Source organism: Gossypium hirsutum, chromosome A07 (assembly GCF_007990345.1).
Source record: "Gossypium hirsutum isolate 1008001.06 chromosome A07, Gossypium_hirsutum_v2.1, whole genome shotgun sequence".
Lineage (NCBI taxonomy): Eukaryota > Viridiplantae > Streptophyta > Magnoliopsida > Malvales > Malvaceae > Gossypium > Gossypium hirsutum.
This window is the reverse complement of record NC_053430.1, coordinates 45,021,660-45,030,031: the sequence shown is the minus strand read 5'-3', so window position 1 is coordinate 45,030,031 and position 8,372 is coordinate 45,021,660.

Genomic DNA, 8,372 nt, shown 5'->3' with positions numbered 1-8,372 from the left:
AGTCATCAAATATTTTAAGCTTCTGTGATCAGAATAAGCATGACATTTCTCACCAAACAGATAGTGGCGTCAAATCTTCAATGCAAAACAATTGTTGCTAACTCTAAATCTTGTGTCGGGTAATTCTTTTCATATGGTTTTAATTGTCTCGAGGCATAAGCTATAACTTTGTTTTCCTGCATCAAAACACAGTCCAGACCATTCAACGATCCATCACTATAGATTACAAATTCTATACCCGATTGTGGCTGAACTAACCTTGAAGCTTCAATTCATAAAGCTTTCAGCTGATCGAAACTTTTCTGGCACTTGCCCAACCACTCGAACTTAACATCTTTCTGAAGTAGTCTCATCAATAGAGTTACAACCATAGAGAAACCTTTTACAAATCGTCTGTAATAACCAGCAAGTCCGAAAAAGCTACGGACTTTAGATATATCTCTCGGAGGCTTCCAATCCAATATTGCCGAAATCTTACTCGGATCCACTCGAATACCCGGTGCTGACATAATATGTCCTAAAAAACTGACTTCACGTAACCAAATTTCACATTTACTGAACTTTGCATATAATTGCTTATCACACAGAGTCTGTAATACAATTCTCAAATGATCGGAATGCTCAGTTTCATCTCATGAATAAATCAAAATATCGTCTATCAACACAACAACAAATCTGTCCAAATATGGTCTAAAGATCCGATTCATTAAATCCATAAAAACAGAAGGTGCATTCGTTAGTCCGAAAGGCATAACTAAAAACTCATAATGTCTGTACCTCATTCGAAAAGTAGTTTTCGGCACATCAGAGTCTTTAACTCGCAACTAATTGTAACCTAATCTCAAATCTATCTTTGAAAATACTGTAGCCCCTTTCAACTGATCAAACAAATCATTTATTCATGGCAGAGGATATTTGTTCTTGATTGTCACTTTATTGAGCTGTCGATAATCGATGCACATTCTCATAGTTTCGTCTTTCTTTTTCACAAACAAAACCGGTGCACCCCAGGGAGAATAACTCGGTCGTGCGAAACCTCTATTAGTTAACTCCTGTAACTAAGCTTTCAACTCTTTTAATTCGGTCGGTCCCATTTCGTACGGAGCTATCAATATCTGAGTTGTTCCCAGCACTAACTCAATACCAAATCAACTACCCTGATCTGTGGTAAACCTGGTAACTCTTCAGGAAACACATCTAGATATTCACATACAACTAGTACTGATTCAAAATTTTTTTCGGTCACTTTAGTGTAGAGCACATAAGCAAAGTAAGCTTCACACCCCTTTCTCACATATTTCTGAGCTAACATCGAAGAAATCACTGCCGACAAACCATTCAAATCATTAGACTCAATATGAATTATCTTATTATTTTGACATCTCAGACCAATTGTCTTTTGTTTGCAGTTCACTATCGTATCATGCACTGTCAACCAATCCATACCCAGAATTATATCAAATTTTTCGAATGGCAACAATATCAGGTCGGTCAAAAAATAGGAATCAACGGATAGTTCTTGCATATTTTATCAACCAGAACACACTTGCCTAAGGGGTTCGATACTCTAATCACAAATTCAGTAGACTCTACACGAAAAGTCTTATTGGATACTAAGTTCATACAGATATATGAATGAGTAGATCCAGGATCAATCAATGCAACAATACTAGTATCATAGAGAGTGAAAGTACCGGTAATAACATCTGGAGACGAAGCTTCTTCGCGAGCAAGAATAGCATAAGCTCTGGCATGTGCTCGGGCTTCAAATCTTAGAGCAGTGTCTTTAATCATTCTTTGGCTACCACTCACATTACTTGTGTTTCTAGTGGTTTACCTCTAGTCGCAGTATTGTTCAGCCTCGTATTCTGTACTGTATCTTACTTAGCCAACTCAGGACATTTACGGATAAAATGATCTAATGATCCATATTTGAAACAAGCTCGATCATTCAATCTACAATTTTCAAGATGTCGTTTACCATAATGCTTGCATTCAGGTTGATTTGGTCTGACATTTCCAACACTAGCTATTGAAGTAGCTTTTGAACTCATAGGTGGCCTCTATCGGTCTCGTCTAGAATAACCCATAGTAGTCTTTGAACGGCTAAAATCATCTCAGAATCTCTTTGATGTCGACTGAAATGACTTACTCAATGATCTTTTTTGTACTTCTCTAACTTCTGAGTCAGCTTTTCTTTTCTCTTTCCCAAGTTTCTCAACTTTACACGCTCGTTCGTCAAGCACAACTAACTCTAACAAGCGGATATCTTCATTCAAACCATCTTCAAATCTCTTGCACATAATTGCTTTGGTCGAAACACATTCTCGTGCATATTGACTTAATCTCACAAATTCTCGTTCATATTTTGTAACAGACATACAGCCCTGTTTCAACTCAGGAAACTCTTTGTGTTTCTGATCTATGAATCTCTTACTGATGTACTTCTTTCCAAACTCAATCTTAAAGAACTCCCAAGTGACTCATTCTTTCGGAACAACAGATATTAATGTTTTCCACTAATGATACGCCGTATCTCACAAAAGTGAAACAACACATTTAAGACATTCATCAAGAGTACAAGACATTTCATCAAATACTCGTATGGTATTCTCGAGCCAAAACTCAGCTCTCTCAGCATCACCATCAGTAGTGGCACGAAACTCTTCAGCCCCATATTTTCTAATTTTATCAACTGGATGCTTACTCAATTGAATCGGATTCACAGCTTATGGCATGATAAGGACTTGTGGAGGATTAGATGGGGGTGGAGGTTGTGGAGTAGCCGGATTAGTTCTAATATACTTAGTGAACCACTCATTCATCATCTGGAAGAAGGTTTGCTTAGCCTCTCCCTCGTGGCTACTAGATACAAGTCCAGAAATAGATTACACTGCCTCTTGAGTAGGAGTGGTGCATTACTTTCAACATCGTCAGCTACGGCTCAATCGGGATCTATTTTCTATATAAAAACACATTTTAATTGTCAAGAATCATCACACTATTGCAGTTTAATATATATGGCATGTATAGCTAGACTCTCACTTGCTATGTTAGTCTTAGAATCGACTAAACCGTAGCTCTAATACTAATAAATGTAACACCCCTAACCCGTATCCGTCGCTGGAATATGGTTAAGAGGCATTACCAATCAATACACATCATTCACATAAATTTATGCATTTCAATATCAAAATACATTCAACTCAATCATATTGTCCCTTCTAAGGTCCTGCGAGACCTTAAAACATGCTTAGAAGTGGTTCGGGACTAAACCGATAACATTCACAAACTTTAAGAAACTTACAAAATTTTAAAACTTTAAAAGGTCGTGTGCCTACACGGTTACTAGACACGTTCTTGTCACATGCCGTGTGACAATAGGGCATACATACTGACTTGTACCACACGGTCGAAAATACGCTCGTGTGCCAGGCTGTGTGAAATTTAAAGGGGTTACTAACTTGGGTCACACGGCCGACCACACGCCCATGTGCCAGCCCGTTGCCACACACCACCAGTAGACACGCCCATGTGTCTAGGTCGTGTCAAAACTGTAAGGTATTCTGACTTTAATTCGAAAGGTTCCCCATGGGATAGACGACCATGTAACATGACCGAGTGACACGCCCGTGTCTCTGCTCATGTGGAAAAATATAGGTCATTTGCAAGGCCAATTTGCCATTCTTTTCTCATGCTCACCTAGCCATCAAAATGGTATCATTTCATCACAAATATAAGCATCCAAAACATGCTAATTCACAAACATTTCATGTCATTTCATAATCAACCATTTCACTACTTAAATTCTCAACCAAATTCATAATAAACAATATACCAAAATCATTAAACCATATCAACAGCCATAACACATACCAAAACACAAGACAACATATATACATCACATGTACTTATCATTTCATAACTCAAACCAAATTAATAACCAAACTCACACCAACATGTACATCATTTGCAAGCTAAATCTCATGGCTAAAGTCATGTTTCAAAACTTATCAACATCTCACTAGCCTATACATGCCATATACCATATTTATAAAGCTTCAAAAGTACCAACTAGTTGATAGATAGTGTGATGATGCTTCCTGATGATCCCCGAGTTCGAACTAGCTTCGATAATTTATAAAACAAAGAATGAACACACAAAGTAAGCTCTAAAAGCTTAGTAAGCCATATGCAAATAAATCTATACCATAATCGATATCATTCTCATCAATTAAGCAAATTAAATCTAAACACATTTAGACACACAAACCTTTCTCAAAGTACATCCATTTCAATTCACTTGTAAATTCACCAAATACTTACTCTTTTCAATTCTCATATGAGTCTAGTACGTACCTGAATCACTTACTCAATCTCATAATCAATCTTGACTTAACTTTTCCCATTGAACCCTTTGAAATCACTAAGGATCTCAGATGTCTCGTAGGGCTCATACAATGCCATATCCCAGATATGGTCTTACATGTTATCATATATCGATGCCAATGTCCCAGATATGGTCTTACACGAAATCATATAATGATGCTAATGTCCTAGACATGGTCTTACATGTAAACACAATACAATGCCAATGTCCTAGACATGGTCTTACATGTAATCTCATCATGATAAACCTAATGTCATGACATTTGCATCCTAAGCATTCCTAAAGTTCGTACGGGACTTTCGGACGTCATAATTCTGTCATTTGTTGCTCGTAGTTGCTCATGCATACTCATTGCAATTCAATGACAAACAATACATATCTAATTCAATTTAAAAGCATGTATTTGTATATGAACATACCTCGTAGTCGGAGTAAACGAAAGGAATCAACTATTTGTCAACTTTCGATTTTCCCCGATCTAAATCTGTTTTCTTTCGTTCTTGATCTATATGCATTCAAAATTAACTATTTTGTTCATTAAAACATTCAATTTAGTCCAAAAACACATATTTTGGAATTTTTACACTTTAGCCTTTTAAGTTACACATTTATTCAATTTAGCCCCTATTTCATAAATACACAAAATTCACAAAATTTGACAAAACCCATGCTTGGACAAATTCTCTATAGGTCCCTAAGAGAACATATTTTTCATTTATTTTAAAATTTATCCCCTCAATTTACACTTTTCTCAATTTAATCCCTAATTGACATTTTTGTCAAAAATCACTTTACAAAACATGTGTATCAAACACCAAGCTTGCATAATTCATCATCAAACATCATAAAACTATGGAATCATCAAAAGAAACTTTCAAAATTATCAACATTTTCAAAAATTTAGGCATGGGCTAGCTAGAACTCAAAGCAACGATCACAAAAACATAGAAATCATCAAAAACAAAGCTCAAAACATACCTCAATCAAGCTAGAGAAGTGCCTAACCCTAAAATGAATTTTATGCTTTCTTGTTTCACCATATTCGACCAAATATTAATGAAAATGAAACTTAATTTAGCTTTTGTTTTAATTATTTAGGCTTTAATAATCAAATACCAAATTTACCCTTAATGAAAACATTACAAAATCACCTAATTTATGCCCATTTATGACAAATTGCACTATCAATGGTCTAATTACAACATAAGGACCTTTCATTTAATAATCCATGGCATTTAAGCACTTTAACAAATAGAATGCAACCTTTGCATTTTACGCAATTTAGTCCTTTAGTCAAATTAACCACCTAAACGATAAAATTAACACACAAAACTTTCACACATACATATTCACATGCTATAAACTCCAAAAATAATATTAAAATAATTTTTTAACCTCAGATTTGTGGTTTCAAAACCACTATTTCGATTTAGGTAAAACAAGGCTGTTACAATCACGATACTGAGACTCCAAGACTCCTAATCTCAAGACTATTGTGGGTATTGTGATACTGCTGCATAATGAGTGAAAAAACTATAGAGGCAATTTTGTGTCCAAACAAGCTTATGTCTTCTTTTTACTTAAAGGCAAAATGGTCAATGTTAAGTTAAATATTAGTAGGCTCTAAATACTACTTTTTGAACCTTTGAACTTAGATTTTTGGTGGCTGAATAGTTTCTTTAGGGTTTATAGTTTTTAGGTTAGGTTTTCTTTCTTTTTTCCTTTCATTTTCTTTTTTTTCATTTTTAGTTTAGGTTTTCTCTTTTCTTTTTATGTTAGATTTTAGTTTTGTTGTTTACTTTTTTCCTTATTGTTAAAGATTTTGTAAAAGAGGATGGACAAACTCTTAGGCTTCAATGGAACTTCATCAATTGAAAAAACATTTTATTAAACCCTTTGCTTTCATTTTATGCTTACAATATGTTTGATAAAATGTTTGTTTGGAATTTGAGTTTGAATATGTCCTAAATTTGTTGGATGGTTAGTTGTTTGATTGTTTTTTAGCTTAATTTGATGCCTATTCTTGATTGATTGGTTGTTCTATTATTTCGAAATGTTTAATACGCTAGAATTGACGCCTCTTGTGGAAAACCTAGATAAACGAGATCAAGAGGAGAGTTTATCCTTAGATAGTTCGATATGATTGTGCTGAGTAGTGAGACCGAGAGGTAATCTTAGGTGGTATCTTTTAGTCTGGGATGAGACCGAGAGGAAATTCCTAACTAAGAGTGGCAACCAATAAAATCGGTATAGGCTTATTAGTTCAATTAGCACTCAACTAATCAATCGACCGTCGTTTAATCATTTACATTATCTAAAACATTAGGAAGAAAGTTTAGCTTAGTCATTGTGAACAGTTGAATATGAAAATAAAATATATTTCCTCATAATTTTTTTATGATAAAGTTGTTATGACTTTAACGGAATTAATAGTGGATTGAGAAAATTATCTAATTGGAAAAATTAAATTAAATAATATTTATGTTTTGGTAATAGTAAAACATATATTGAGTTGGACTAAATTATAAAGTGCTGGTTTAAAAGTCCATGAAGCATATATAAGTAAACTCAATACAGGAGAGACCCATATCCTCTCTTATTATATATGAAGGAGGCAAATGTCACAAAATATCCGGATGCTGTGCAAGTCTACACAGCCTCAACAAGTAATAAAGTAGTAAGTAAAACATTTGTTCCACAGGGGCTATATAGACAAATATTGCGAAAATAAAAACTTAGAAAATTGGTGATGAAAATAATTAGGAGTAGGTTGACTTAACTATTTAACTTAAAATTATCTAGTATGTAAAAACTAATTGAAATATAAACACATAATACTAAATAACAATTCACAAGTTTTAATCACTAGGAGATAAAGATGTTAGATTAATTGCCTTCTTTAACTTAGAATTATTAAAATAATGTTAATGACGCTATGGAAGAAATCCATGGCAACTCGACTATTTATTAACCTAGAAAGTCTCTCTTATTTAATTGTTAAGTTTTTCTAGTATATGCCTATGTTTGATTAACTTGACAACCTTATAAGTAGACATCATATTATGTGAGGGAACAGTGATATATTTATACTGAAACAATTTAATCACAATAATCTAAGGTTATGCAAAGTAATAAATTCTTTCGATATTATTACTACTTTGACATAATTTATCAGAAAAAGATCAAACATGCACCATTCAAATATTGTGTCAATTAATTACAATCTTGTTCGAATTAAATAATTAATTCAATTGCTCCCTTACATCCATAATGCATGAATAGCATGTTCATGTTTTTATTTGGATGCATAAACAACCAAGAGACATAACATCATTAAATAAAAATCTAAACTAAAAGAATGTAATCAATCAAACAACAACAAAAAATTTAAGTCATTTTAATTAAATTGAAAGCAGAAAAATATTTAGCGATCATGTTCATCAATTCAGAACAAATAAAGAGTTAAAAGGGAAAGAAACTAGAAGACAAATCCAGTATTTTCTCGTAACTCTACTTGTGATCATTTTCCCCTTTCCTTCTTCTTTGCTCCTTCGCACAATTGCCCTCAAGAATGCTGAATTTTACTGCTTAAGAGAACTTATGATTTTATAGTAGGTATTGACATGTGGACTTTACTAAGGAGATTTCTTTAAAAGAGATAATTATCTTGTAATAGCATATGATAATTTATGGGACCTAAGGCAAGTATTATCATGTGGAATTCATTAAAAAGTTTTCCCTTTTATAGAGGACAACTAGTCACACATGTTACTTATTGAAATTATCCCAGGATGACTTTGAGTTGATGGTTACACACTCAATATCATTCTAGTTAAGTAACTTTCCGCGAAACTCTACATAAATTAGAATGATGGTCAAACGTTAAGTGATTATTAGTACGTGTGAATACCTAAGGGATTAGATTCATGTATTAATTGGATAGATGTTTGTAAGATGTTGCAATGATAATTCTTACACCCAT